Source organism: Podarcis filfolensis (assembly GCF_964270895.1).
Source record: "Podarcis filfolensis genome assembly, chromosome: 8".
In the NCBI taxonomy this organism is placed as follows: Eukaryota; Metazoa; Chordata; class Lepidosauria; order Squamata; family Lacertidae; genus Podarcis; species Podarcis filfolensis.
This window is the reverse complement of record NC_139611.1, coordinates 64233470-64248849: the sequence shown is the minus strand read 5'-3', so window position 1 is coordinate 64248849 and position 15380 is coordinate 64233470. Positions and strand designations below refer to the sequence as shown.

The 15380-nt window shown below is 43.4% G+C and overlaps 1 protein-coding gene across 1 annotated transcript in view; it reads right to left on the bottom strand.

The window, feature by feature from the left end:
- RPS6KA1 (ribosomal protein S6 kinase A1) overlaps window positions 1-15380 on the bottom strand; it is a 116350-nt gene that overhangs the window by 87444 nt on the left and 13526 nt on the right. The window contains exons 2-3 of the mRNA XM_083627088.1: window positions 4845-5261; window positions 2281-2431 (exon numbers count right to left, since the gene is read on the bottom strand). The gene's annotated coding sequence lies outside the window, so the exon portion shown is untranslated. The remainder of the gene's footprint in view (window positions 1-2280; window positions 2432-4844; window positions 5262-15380) is intronic.

Below are 15380 nucleotides of genomic sequence, written 5' to 3'. Positions count from 1 at the left end.
TTGAAGGCCACATGACAATGGGGGTGTGTGGCCAGTGGCAAAAGTGGACAAAATGAATGCAAATTTTGCCTTTGTGCAGTAGGCTAGTTTCTACAAACACTCCTCTCTCTCCTCTATCCAGGCAAGAAATAGGCATTATCAGAAATCAAAGACACATTCTGGCCAGGTGAAAACACTCAATGAGAATGCAAAGCAGGGCTGGTGATGGGTGTGGCTTCAGAGAGGGTGCAGCCTGTGAAGAGTCGCAAGAGGCCTGGCAGACCACATTGGGGTCCTGGGACCTGAGGTTCCCCATTCTTGGGCTAGGATCAAGTAAAACAGGATCTGAATCCCTGCTCAGTCATGAAGCTCACTGAGTGATCATGGGCCAATCAGTGTATCTCATCTTAACCTGCCTCAGAGGGTTATTGTAAAAATGAAATGAAAAGGAAAACAGCCATGAATCCTACCATTTCCCTGGCTGAACGTTCTTGAACCCTGATAATGCTTCATTGCTTGCTATCCAGCCTCAGGACTGTCCCCAGAATGCCATATTTGCCCTGCTGCATACCCTCCTTGTGGTTTTGCCTGGCTGAATGTGTTTTTGAATTGTGCAGATGCTTCATTGCTTACCCCCCTCTCTCTCTCTCTCTCTCTCTCTCTCTCTCTCTCTCTCTCTCTGCGTGTGTACAAATCATTTTGCATGGCTGCAGTGTAGCCTACTGTACAAAGGTAGGAGTCACATCCTTGCTCTGGCCACCACTGGCATGTGGATCTTGAAAGGTGTCATACAAGGATATGTGGGTCTCAGGCTGAAAAAGGTTCCCTAACCCTAAGTACCCCCCCTGGTTTTCCTCTGAAATCCTAACACGGGGGTGGGGTGTGTATGTTAATCCTCTTTGACTTGATGGCCACACTCACCCTTGGCCAACTATCTGGAGCATGCACACCAGTAGCAAATGAGACCATCCCACATTCTCACACACATACAACCTCCGTAGCAGATGCATGAAGATCAGTTCAAGAGGGCAGTTTTTGCCCCCCCCCCATTCATCACTTTATCAGTCTGATGACCATAGGTGAAATTTGCATTCCCATCAGGGTGCTGGGTTGGGCAGAGGTGCTTAAACCTCTTTGTCCATCAAAGCAGTGCATCTAATTTATTTGTGTCACCAAACCTGGTGCCACCAAACCTGGTGCCACCAAACCTGGTGGGAACTTTGGAGGCTATTAAGAATATGCTTGGGAGGTGGCAGAAGTTAGCCACCCATGCACTAAGGACTAGAAGCATGATAGGTCTTGTGGAAGGGGTTACCCTGTATCTAGCCATATTATTGCAGTCTCATGCTTGCTTTCCCAAGTCATCATAAAACTGAATGACCACCACTGCCTTTGAGCACCAAGCAGACTTTATATGAAAAGTATTTCCCACAAGTTAGGGCCCTTCAGATTCTTGGAATGTGAAATGCCGACTTATTTTTAAAGAGGCATGCCATGCCAAAGCTTTGCAATGCCTGGACCTTCATCAATATTTCTAGCCAACAGAAGTGGCCAAAATGTCTTTGGTTTGGTTATTTAATTGCTAGGAAATCTCTGACCCAGAGGTCAGGACTGCCCACTGTAAATGTGGGAAATGTGTTAAAAATAAAACAGCTTCCTTTTTATTTATTCAAAAGTCACCAGATAGGTAGGTGCACAGTAACCAGAAGGAATTGCACCACTGCGATGTCAAGGTCAGTGGGAGGTTAATGGCCAACATCCACAGGGATCATGTGTGCAGCATGGCAAAGCATGCCCAATACAATTTAAAAACTGGAGGAAAATCTCTGCTGTTCCTTCTTCGCCCCCTCATTAATAGACTTGCCGCAAGTATTTCATCCCAAGGAAATTGGCATATTGACAGCATACCTGACAACGGTAATGGGAAATTAAAATATCAGTAGTTTTAAATATCTTAATTTAAATTGCAAGTGAAGTATGACACCCTTATTCTGGCACATCAGAACAGCATTGATGCCATCAGAGCAGGACTTAGGGGCAGAAGATTAGGGCCCCACTTAGCAGAATGAGCTGGAGGCCCCCCCAAAATGTTGCAGGGCTGGCATATCACAGTTCTGAAGCAATACAGACATTGCCCTCTGAAAATCCTCCCCACCACAACCAAGAATAGTATTAAATCTGTAAGTCTAATATTATGTAACTGCATCACTTCTGAACAGTGCCAGAAGGACCAAGCAAAAGGGCAATGCATTTACACTATAGTATTATACAAAAATGGAAATAATCCAATTGTCAAGTTACCTGTAGTGACTACTCAGGATCAGTTCCAGGGAATCAGGTAGGAAACCTTGGCAGATCAGAATAGAATTTGTGCCTTTCCTCTTGCAAGCAGTGAGTAGCAAATAGCCACTGCACTTACATACATGTAAGTTTTACGTAGAGGAGTTGAGGTCTACAAAAGAAGTGGGGGGAGAGAAGCAACATTGTGGAGTGTTCCTGTTCAAGATTCCAGCTAGCCATGCCCTTTCCCACAGTACTCCATGCCATTCCCCTAAGGGCTTCCATCTCTCCCCCTCAACAGATGCTTGCTGTTGTCTGCCCACTGAGCATTCAGGCCTCCTTAGGCTGTCTCTGGAACTCTCCCACTGCTTCTTTTTCTCAAGTGTTTTTGTACTTCTGCAAACCTTGAGGTTCTCCTAAGCCTGCCAATCCCTCTCTCTTGTGCATGGATGGTGTTGTGTTGGTTACATAAGGATTAGCTCTTCAGAGAGTGAGTTGTCACAGATTGTGCTGTGTTTCATTTCATTGCCATTTGGCCCCACTTTCTTCTTCATATCAATGTGTATCTGTGTATCTGTCTGCTAACTAAGGATAACACTTCATGCACCTGGCAAAGTTGGCGCTAGTCCACCAAAGCTTCTGTTCATCTTTAAAGGTGTCGCAAAATGCTTTGATGTGTTTGCTGTAACAGACTATCCCCTCTCTAAGCAACCTGTTACTGTGAGCTTTGCAGGTTACAAATGTTTTTCTCGTGTTTCCATTGTTGCTTCTGAATGTGTAAAGTACTGATATGAGCAGAACGATGCCAGTTTGGATAGCTACATCATGACATGCAGAGAAAAGAGGAATAATGCTGCCGGGGGGTGCCTTTTCAATAGCACCTTCCCTGTAATGAAATGATGATATGCAATGAACCTCTTGTAGAGCTTATGTTTGCTTTTCATGGAGACGAAAATGAACCAGCTACAGCAATAACTAACAAAAAAAAAGAAGAGGGAACACAACAGGAACATTGCTGCCATTCACAGGCACGTCTGCTCCTTTGATGTGAACAGAAAGGAAAGAACGGCACTTGGAGACATCAATGAATGCAATTTAAAAAAAAATGAAAATAACAAGTGACACCAGCTGCTGCCTCTGGAGCAAAGTAAATGAAATTCCAGGATGGTATGACTTTAAACAAAAATGCAAAGAGTGAAGGGTCATATAAATCAGTATGCTTGGCAATGCCTTGTAAATTGTTGATGTGAAAATGACAGTTGATAAACTCATGGTGGAGAGTTAACAACAATCATTTCATCTCCTGCTTTTGAGTTCTCTTCCAATTTCCCACTCCTCTAACATATACAGCCGTACCTCTACTTACATATCCCTCTGGATACGGAATCTTTGGATTAGAGCCACGGCAAACCTGGAAGTGTGTAGAAGCGCTCAATCACGTCATGCGCAGAAGCGCACCTCTATTTACATAATTTTCGGGGTGTGAATTAAGTTCGTATCCAGAGGGTCCACTGTAAAGCATATTGAAAAAGAGGACAGGGGTTTGTGCACCTTTATTAGCTGTGTAGAAGAGTAGATTTCAGTGGTGTATCACCCCTGTAAGGCCTCACTAAGGATGGATGAGAAATCACCCTCTTATGTAGTCTCCTATTTTTATTTTAAGACATCTTGCATGATGTAGTGATGATGTGTGTGATTATAAAGGAAGGAAGAAGCAACCTATCTACTTGTGCATATTTCACCATTCAGAAAATCCTGAATGAGACACGTTAGGACTGTACAAAGAGCCCTGCTGGATCATACCAAAAGTCCATTTAAGTACAGCATCATACCACTCGCAGTGGCTAACCAGATTGCTTCCAGGAATACCACCGCCTGGACAGGAAGGCAGTAGTCGTCTCCAAATGTTGACTGCCTCAGCAACTGGTATTCAGTGCAGAGGTTCTCTGTTTAGCCATGGTGAATGTGATGGCCTAGTGCAAAAAAGGATAGGACTCATGCACCTTTAATTATAGTGTAGAAAAGGGAATTTCAATAGGTGGTGTTTGTCTGACAAGTAACACCTGCATTATCCTCTCTTCTACATACCGGTAATTATTAAAGGTGCAGGAGCCCTGTCTTCTTTTGCACCTGGAGAGCCTAAAACTGGTGACTAATAGCCATCAAAAGACGTAGGAACATAAGAACAGCTTGCTGAATCAGGCCAATAGCCTATCTAGTCCAGCATCCAGTGACCAAACAGATGCCTAACATATCTCCCATGATTCCCCCTTTAGTACTCAATACATCACATTCTAAAGCAGGCTTCTTCAAACTCAGCCCTCCAGATGTTTTTTGGCCTACAACTCCCATGATCCCTAGCTAGCAGGACCAGTAGTCAGGGATGATGGGAACTGTAGTCTCAAAAAACATATGGAGGGCCAAGTTTGTTCTAAAGCAAAGGCAGAGAACCCTTTTCAGTCCAAGGGCCACATTCCCTCATGAGCAACTTTCCAGGTACCACATGCCAGTAGTGGGTGAGGCCAAAGCCAAGAATAGGTAGGAACAAAAGCAAAAGTGGGCAGAACAAAAGATATGACTATTACCTTTGTAGAGCAAGCTTTGTTGTTGGCATCCATCTGTTTCAGGAGACAATGGAGGAGTATGCCTTTGGAGGTGAAGTCAATCCATCGGAGTTGCATTGCCTGCTGTAGCTGTAGAGACTGATATGGGAGAGACATGTTTTGTTGCAGCTGGGGCAAATGAAGGCATCCAGTTGTGCTGATGCAGGTGTACCATGGCAATTCTTCTTTCTATGCTTCTCCCAGCAGTCATTCCTCCCCTAGTCACTGCTGTGGACACACGATCTGACTGATTGTCTCCAGGCACAGGAGCAGGCTACATTCCATTTACAAACATCTCTCAATCCAGGCAAGCCAGAGGTATTATCAGAGTTCAAGGACACATTCCAGCCAGGGAAACGGATTCAAGAAAGGAGTGGAGCAGAGCCTGGAGAGAAGGGCCTGACAGAGAGGATGGGAGGGCAGCATTATATATGTGGATCAGATATTTCTGTGCACTAAGAATTCCCAACTCTTATTCCTAAAGAAATGGGAAGATTGATTGGCTCTTACAAAAGGGAGGCAGAGTTGGTGAGGCTGGCTTTGAAATGGCAAAACCTGACCAAGTTATACTTCCCAAACCACAAGTTTCTAAAGCAAGTGAAGTGCCACATTCACAGTCTCGGTATCAAAGGAGAGAGTCTAAGAAATTAAAGTGGCAATGCTGAAGAAATAGCCTCTCTTCCTGGGGAGGGCAGAGTCAGTTTCCCAACTCATTTTCCAGCCCGGATAATAATTACTGAAATCCTCTGAAACATTCAAAAATGCATTCCCACTGCATGTGATTGATGCTATCAGCAAGCAATATTTAATGCCGGAGGTCATCCAACAATGGGGTTCTTGTTTACAGGCCCTTGGCATTTCACCACTGAAAATAGGTACGCCACTTTGATGAGCAAATAAGGTGCTTCCAAAAGTGGAATAGCGCTCCTTTAATGTGTTTCATGTAATATATCACCTTTAAAATATCAGTTTCTCAGCAGAACCAGAGCAAAAGATGCCAGGAAAAGCACATGTTTACATTTGAATGATCAGGTCTGTAGGTCTTCTGAGGGAAGGAGCAAATACACAAAATTACTATTGCTTAGGATGTAGAATCTGCTCAGTCTACAAAAACTGTTTTGTTGGGATAATTATAAGCCCCAACTGTTTGAATTTCCAGTACCATCTGAATAACCATCAGAAACATTCAGTTTTTCTTCATGCTGTATAAATTGCAGGAGTTGCAACCCCTGGATCCCACGGTATGGTCTGAAGGTACAGTGGTACCTTGGGTTACAGATGCTTCAGGTTACAGACGCTTCAGGTTACAGACTCTGCTAACCCAGAAATAGTACCTCGGGTTAAGAACTTTGCTTCAGGATGAGAACAGAAATCGCACGACAGTGGGAGGCCCCATTAGCTAAAGTGGTATCTCAGGTAAAGAACAGTTTCAGGTTAAGAACGGACCTCCAGAATGAATTAAGTTCTTAACCCAAGGTACCACTGTATGTGGGGTCATCACCTGGCTGAAGCTAAGCAGATCTAGGCCCAGTAAGTGTCTGGATGGGAGAACTTCCAGAAACTACATATATGCCGTCTTGGTCTCCAGGATGGAAGAAAAGTGATATCTAAACATTAAGAAAAACAATAAATATAATAATAGAATTCAGCTATCAAGGGCAGCATCTGGGGACAGAAATTTTATCCTTTGAATTTCCATTTGGAGGGGAAGAAAAGTTGTCCTCCTGATTGCTGACCAAAACCTGGGGGGGGGGGGTAATCAGTCCAAGAACTGGGAAAATAAACCCCTAAATTGAACACACGAAAGTGCCTTTTCCTGAGTCGTACCAGGGATTTTCTCTATGCAGACTACATGTTCTTCCACATCCAGTCTATTCATGGTTACTCAGAAGTCAGCCGTAGGTTCAAATGGTACGGGCTCCCAGGAAATTCTATAAAAGACTTTAGTGAGTCTCTTATAAGTTGAAGCTTTACTTCCCAGGCCCTTTCCACCAACATCTACTCCTGCACTGACATATGGTTCTGCCCAAATATTCTGAATTGTGGGAAAACTCAAGAGTTGCTTAATGAGAAAAATTACAAATCTGTGTAATTATTCCTGGTTTTGTGCACATTCCTTGTTGTCTTTCCACAACTTCATTTGTCAAGATGCAGAGTGAATAGTTCTCAGACTCTTAATATACATACTCTCCTGCTAACAAATAACTGGTTCTTTTTTTCATTTTCCAATTCTGTGGCACAGGCATGGCTGTACATGCGTACCAAAAACATTGCCATGGATCACATAATTCGTCAGATGTACAAATCCTGTGCAAAGAATAAATTGTACAAAGCCAGCTGCAAAAACCCTTGTGGGAAAATGTTGTGCCTCATTTAAAAAAGAAAGGAAGTACAGTATGACATCCCCAGTGATGTCTCCAGCTTAAGGCAATCTTTTCAGCAGCCTGAGGCTGCAGATTTAAACAGCACCAATTTATTTCTTGACCTGTCATAGATTCTGTGGTGCAGCTTCTTGCAGAAATTATTACACCAGAATCTACCACAACATGGTTATTTCAGAGAGGTTTGTTCCCGTTTCATAAGTTTTAATCCATTATTGAATCTCTTGCTTAAAATCATAGTCAGAGACAGAATCCTTGAAGTATGTGGTGGTTTCTTCTGTGCTAGAAAATGTTTTCAGCTGTGTTTGATCCATGATTGCGTATCATTGGTAGCTTGTCCAAACAGCAGACCTGAAGGAGCGTCTCTACCCCCATTGCTCAGCCCGAACACTGAGGTCTTCCTTTGAGGGTCTCCTAGCTGTAACCTCATTTTGAGAAGTGAGGCAGAAGGCCTTCTCAGCAGTGGCGCCCTCCCTGTGGAACCCCCTCCCATCAGATGTCAAGGAGATAAAGAACTACACAACTTTAGAAGACATCTGAAGGCAGCCCTGTAACAAAGTTTTTAATGTCTGATGTTTTACTATGTTTTTATATGCACTGTAAGCTGCCCAGATGGGTGGGGTATAAATAATAATAATAATAATAATAATAATAATAATTATTATTATTATTATTATTATTATTATTATTATTATTATACCACCACCCTCTGGACCACTCATGGATCACCCCAAAATGTAATGCCAAACAAACAAATGCATGGATTGTTTTGATTCCCAAAGCATTTTGATATGTTAAATATTTATCAAAGTGGCAATCTTACTCATTCTTAAAACATGATAAGGCATGGCTCAGAAAACTCTTATAGCAGCTATCAACTCAAGAAGGTTATCTGAATCATGAGAATGAAAATGTGAATTTTCTAAATAAATAGTTATTCTTTTCTGCCAATTAGTGCTAACATTTTTGTAACCCAGAAAGAACTTGTCTTGCACAGCAAATGATTTGCAAGTGGAAGGCGAGGGATGGGAAACCAATGGCACTCCAAGTGTTGTTGGACTCCAACTCCTAGCCAGCATTGTCAAGGTTCAGAGATTATGGTAGTTGTACTCCCAACAGCTTTGACCAAACTGTGGGAGGCAGTGGAAGACAGGAGTGCCTGGCGTGCTCTGGTCCATAGGGTCACGAAGAATCGGAAACGACTAAACAACAACTCCCAACAGCATCTGGAGGGCACCGCCACATTGGTGACCTGGGATTAATCATTTACATGAGTCAGCCTCCCCCAACCTCCAGATGTTGTTGGACTGCAACTCCCATCATTCCTGATCATTGGTGACACTTGCTGAGGTTGATGGGAGTTGTAATCCAAAAGATCTGGAGGGCACCAGGTTTTGGAATGTTGGCATAAAACAGCTTCCATAAAAGATGGCTACGGGTGGTTACAAAATTAAAAGTGGATCCCAAAGCTGGTCCTGGGTTTGAAAAGGTTGACCTGTACTACCTTGAGCAGTACAGAGGTATCAGGGCTAAGGTGTTCATGTTTGGCCCTGGATACTTTCTACTGCAGATAATACATCTCACCACTTGGGCAGGATCACATGAAAAATGCACAAGAGGGAGGAGCCAGAGGCACATCAGCTCTTCATCCCTTAGTTCAGGTTGGCTAGGAGCGAGCATGAAAACCTCACTTTATTTACCATTCCAGGAGCTTCCTGATGATCCCATCCAATCCTTTGCACAACTGAAGGGCACATACATGTTCTGATTGTTTGATATATATATATTTTGTAAACTAACCCAGGAATATGAATGAAGGGCAAATGTTTAGCCTAAATAAATTAATAATACGACTCCACTCTTGCTCTCTTGCCTCTCCCTCCAATCTGACCCAGCTCCTGGTCAGTGGTATAGTAGAGGGAGAATGCAGTTCCAGGTCTTTTTTCAGAACAGGAGCAAAAACGTCATCTGCTGGAGCACCAGGGTAATTAACAGACCCCAAGGAGACTTTCAGGTTGCTGCTGCTGTTTTAATCATTGTAGTGGGTTACAAAAGAGGCCATCAGAAGATGAGACCAGTTTACTATTCTGTGACTGTCAGCTGCTTAATAAAGTTGGGTATTCGGATATTTGCTGATTCTGCTCTTTAATGTGTGCATATAATGGATCAGTGCAGCTGCTTGCATCTTTGGACCATTCTTGGGGGGTTGGTTAAGGGGCTGTTATGATGACCTCCTGGATGTCAGAGTTTTCTGTGACACCTCTGCTCTTGAGTAAGAGTTAGCCTGGTACTCTTTAAACTGTTTACAGAGGCATTAATGATACATACAACCTAACATCAAGTTCTTTCATTAGCAGACTTTAGACTGGTTTGGAGAATCACCTTCCGGGTGACTAGTAACAAGGCACATTAAGTTTTAGGCTTGCATATCTCCCCCTCCTATAAGGTGCTGGTGGAGGCTGCCGAGAGCAGGTTGTTCAAACTGCCAGAGGGGAGTTTATCTAATTTTACTACAAGTTGTTCATTCCCCCTGCACCTAGCCCTGCAAGTGTTTCCCTTGTTCATTTGCACTTCTGCTCTCTTTGTGGCTAACTTTTGGAACATATCCTCTTTCTCTAGCCACATTTTTCTCTCCCCCTGCCCAGTTCAATGACTTGGCCTCCCCACCCCACCAACAAAACCCCAATTTTGCAAATGTCCAGGACTCCAGTGCCTTCACTTGAGAGGTCCTAGCAGCCACAACATGTAGTAAGGGACCCCTCCAAGCTGTGCTCTGACCCATTCCTATCAGGTAACCAAGGTGGCTGCAACACTACATAAAGCTCTCAGTAAACTTGTTTCAACAAAGGCTAGAGCTGAAGTAAATCTCAATGAGTCCTTTCCTCCACTCCATCTTTCCCAAGCTCCACCCCTCTGGCCTGAAAACTGGATCTTAAAGGGCTAATCCCCTGGCCTGAGTACTTATTTGCTTTGATGTGGCCTTCTATCCGGAGCATTTGCTGTGATGCTCTGCAGGTGTGGCAGTGTGGGGCGCACTCAATTCCTCAGGTGAGTCAGGCCCAGGGGATACTTCTGTGGGTGTCCTGTATCGGACACTAGACCATCAGCTCTTTGGAATTACAACTGTAGGACCCCTTCACCAAATGGTTTATTATGTTGGCTGCCAATCAAGAGAGGTTGGTGGAGGTGTTGCTTAGCAACCAGTCAGAATGGCATGATCCTTGCTGAGGTAACTAATGTGCTAATTGGCTGTACAGTTCTTAGGGAGTTTCCCCTCTGTATGTTTAGCTGAAAATCATGCTACTACCAGCAAGGCCTGAATTAAGAAAGACAAAACCTCTCTATTTCTCCGCATATCATGTACTGTTTTCTTAAGTTTACCCAGTAAAGCATTATCATGTTCTTTTCTCTCTGGATTCTACCTGCATTGTTTTAAGTGACTCTGCTAACATAGCCTAGGTTCTATGGGCTCAGGACCACCAGCTTCAGACTCTGTGGGCTCTGAATCAGTTAGCACCAGGAACCTGGTTCCCAGACAGTGGTATAGCATTCCCAGACGTGACTGGCTCTGAGATCAAGGCCAGCACCACGGCAGGCTGTGGCACCTGACTACATATTTAAAGCAAAGTTATGAGCGAATAGATTGGATCCAAGAGCATTAAAAGAGAAGATAGAAAAAAATCACCCTTAAACCAGATCTGTCTTGCTCAAGCAATGCATTTGGCAGGCAAGCCTGCAGTCCTAAGGGGCCACGGTGAGGTACCCAGAGTGTTTGGAGTTCCGTGCAGCTGGAATTTCAAATATGCTGGCTATCATCCACCATGCTCAGTTAGTGCAAGGAAGAGACAGGCAGCCTCTTTTCCTGTCTGAAATGTCAAGCACTCCGCAATGTTTGGAAATAAGTCGAGACCCTCATTGCTCATTTCTTTCCATCCAGGAAACGGGAAATTTGTGGTTTAGGGAGGTGAGGGAAGGATGATGGTGAGATTGTAGCCATGGCAACCAGCAGAGATGACCTCTACTGCCTGGGCTCCTCTCATTTGATTGGCTAAGCTCTCAAGTGAGATGGGTCTTTCTGCTTTGTGGGTATATATTACCTCTGGCTCAGTTGCCATATTTTTGCAAGTTTCTATGACAAGTGAAAGCTCCTTCGAGCAGATTTATGGAGCTGAAGTAGAGAATTCTCAACGTAGGAAGATCAGACAGGATGTGGTTGGAAGGAACATTGTTTCTTGAGCCTGGTTAACCCTTTTAAAAGCTGCTTCGTGATTGTACCACTTGATTGGGCTTTGAACATGTGGGCATTCCAAGGGACATCTGTTTCTAGTCTTTTCCTACTCCCTGCACTAGTAGAATGTGCAAGCAGACACAAGGAATAAATCAAGTTAGGAATGCACAGCACCTAATTTGATGTTTGATAGGAATTATGATATATGATTGTGATGTTCCTGGGACCCTTTGAAAGGCTCTGTCATCAAGTTGTCCCTAAGATTAGTCTCTTCCATCAATCCAATTAAGTCCAAACATTCCTTGGATACCAGCTGCCACCACCTACTGATTTGGAGAGAACAGTAGGAATCTCCCTTGGAAATCTGGCTTGGACCCAGTCCCACTTAAGAACAAAAGAAGAGCCCTGCTGGATCAGACCAATGACACGTTTAGTCTAGTGTCCTGTTCTCACAGTGGTCATCCAGATGCCTATAGGAAGCCCACTAGCAGAACATGACTGAAATAGCCCTCTCTTCACTTGCAATTCTCAGCAACTCTTACTCAGAAGCATACTGCCTCTTGCATTGGAAGGCAAGTATAGGCACTGAGGCTAGTCACTTCATACATGGGATGAGATATATCTGCTTTTGAAAACCCCCAGACCACAACACAGATCATTACATGTCAAATTCTATTTTGCTAATATAACACTTGCCAGAGTTTAAATGTTTTATCCTAAAAAGACTACCTCTATCCCTAGCTGCTATCCTTACTCTGTTTACATATTTACTGACATCTCTCTCTAATCCCATTCCCCACTGCCTGTCTCCAGCTGTCAGTTTGCCATTTTCCTAAATGACAATCTCTACCAGTCACTTCCTCTAGCTCTGTCCAACATTCTGCTCAGCCCTGTCAATCATTTGCAACACAATGTTTAAATTATCAAGTGGGGTGGATTACGTTTGGTTGGTTGGGGATACATTGGGCTGGAGGCTGGAGGAATAATGTTGTTAGATGATGTATGAAATATATCTATAAACTAATTATAAATACTATCATCATGGGTGTATGACACAAGCACAGAATTTGATCTCTACTCCTTATTGACAGAGCAAAGTGAAGCCTATTGGGTGAGACCAGGATTGGTGCATGTGTGTGGATGAAATCCCTTCTTTCGCAGTTTTCCTCTTTAAAATTACTTTCCATCCTCCAAGGCTGCTACTTACCCTTGTAATGTTTTGCAAATAGCTCCTTAGGGGAGATTTCAGTTTGGGAAAAGGTACATTGCACCCTCCAGTGATGTGGTCACTATCCAGACTGGGTCTCCATAACTGCAATGTTCTAGTTGGGGCTGATGGGAGTTGTAATTCAAGACATCTGAAGGGTACCAATTTGGGGGAAGGCTGTTCTACACACTAAATAATATGTGTTTAAATGAATAGACCTGTGTGCTAGCTCTTTGTGCCAAAGCCACAAATGTCTTTGTATAGAAGAAGCTGACTTGTGTGGATGACATTGTTTTGCTTTTGATAACAAGGTATATAGCAACCATAACAGAAGCTTATAAAATACAATGCTATGCTTTTCCTGTGACTTAAACCTTGATTATAAATAAATAAAACTAGGCCTTTTAAACCTTACTTAGATGCTTCACCCTCCCCCAATCTGAAATTATCTTCCCCCCTCCTAGGTTTGTTTCAAATGATTCCTGGCCAAGGCAGAGCAGCAAATGACCTTTAGTCAAGGTGAAAAGTACCCAAAGCTAGTCAAGTTCTTTACGTATTTCATTCAGAAAATCACCCAAGAACCATTTGCTGCTTTTTTGTGACATCCCAAATCTGCTGCCTGAGGCAGCCGCTTCACTCCATCTCATGGTAGGGCCACCTATTACTGAATACATTTTCCCTTATGTAACTGCATTTAACCGAATGGCCTCCTGATCATTAAAGAGAAGTGCAAGACTCATCAGATGCTTGCGGCCACCTCTTTCAGGGTAAGTGGAGATCCACATTCTCCCTGCCTTGCCATCCCCCAGGCATTAATTTTGTAGGCTGTCTGCTGCTGTGAAGCATTTTCCACACTCGTGTTGCTGCCCAGACTTGCCTCAGAAGGCTGTGGCATTTTGGGCAGCTGTGATCACATGTAGCAGCAAATAAAGTGCATTTTTTTTTAAGTTGGAAAGAAACCCATCACAAAAGGAAAAATCTATTAAATGTGATGTTCAAGGGCGCTGGCCAAAATATCTTACATCTGGAGCTTCTGTTCTCTCTCAAAGTGTGATATTCACACCCAGCAAAGGAAAAATAAAATAGTAATGGAGACGTATGCATAGCTCAGACAAAGTGATACATCATCTCATCCGCATACAAAAACACAGAAAAGAAAAACAAGAGGGGAGCAGGACAAAACAATGGTATATGAATTACGGTAGTTATCAGATTATATTTACAGTTCAAGCCAATTTATTTATTACTTTTATATTCAACCTTTCTCCCAATGATTTCAAGGCAGCAGATATGATTCTACCTCCCCCCACCCCAAATATTCTCTCAACAACACTGTGATGTTGGCTAGGCTGAGAGAGAATGTGACTGGTCCAAGGTTGCTGAGGGAGTTTGGTGGCATGGGTTGAGGAGATTTGAATCTGGGTGTCTCCAGTCATAGGCAGTCTAACCACTGCACCACACTGCCTCTGTGACAGCTGTTTGTTTCCCCAGGGAAGTCAGTGAGAATTATACTTCTACAAAAGAGGGGTTGTTGTTTTTTTTAAGGGAAGAGGGGAATATCTGATGGCGAATTCTCAGAACCCTTGCCAAAATAAAACTTCCCTGTAATTCACTGTGAGAACCTATGGCTACAAAGAATCAATAAAGCTGCCTAGGGCATGTTCTATTGAAGAACAGGATTTAAATTTAATAAATAAAATAAAATGTAGGTTTTTTTGTGAAGGTACTCCCTGAGAGTGAAGTATTATACCCTCCAGTGTTGGTCCATGCCAAGGCAGAGACATTGACCCTGACGCTAGCCTCCGAGTAGCTTTTACTTCAGGGCAAACTTCCAGCACAGCAAATTCACTCACAGCCCCATCCAGCTACAGGGAATAATCTGCCTCTAACCCCAAATCTCTTCCAGTTGAATTTCCAAATGCTTCAGCTGATTTTTGTTTAAAACCAAAACGCTTGTGTCACCTTATTCCAGTAAGAACTTTACAGAGCCTCATACCACAACACAGCCACTGGCTCCCTTCCTCTTATACTTGCCAGCAAAGTACAGTTATCACACCAGGAAGAAGAGCTTAATTCTGAAGGCTCAGCTACCCACCCTCACCTCAGCCTCTCCTGGCCTTTGCCTCACACTTCCATCTTCAGCCAACATTTCCAGCTGCCATCATTTCTCTCAGCAGGCAGTTAGCTGCCCTTTCTTCACTGACTGGACCCTCCAGCCAATCAGTTTATTAGTCCTCTGACCAATCAAAATGAATTTACCTGACCCAGATCCCTTCTTTAAATATTAAAAAGTGATTCTCATTCTCCTTCCCTCCCTATCTTCTTGTGTACACACTATACCCAGTGCTATTTCCCCCCCCCCCGAAAAAGTGGTGCTGGAACTCACCATGAACTCTGTTAATGGCCATGGCACCCACCTGAGAGGTGCCAGAACTGAGTTCTGGCTAGTTCTGGCTGGAAAAAAGCCCCGATGATTATACCTTTAAAACATATTGGAAGTACATTCTGTCCTTCAAGGAATTCTGGGTACTGTAGTTGGTTAAGGGATTATGGGAATTGTAACTCTGTGAGGGGCAAACTACAGGACCCAGAATTTTTTTGAGGGAAACAATGTGCTTTAAAGGTATACAGCATAACGCTGCTTCTGCTACTTCTAAACAGGCCTGCAACATAGGAACAGCACAAGGCCTTGAACACTGACA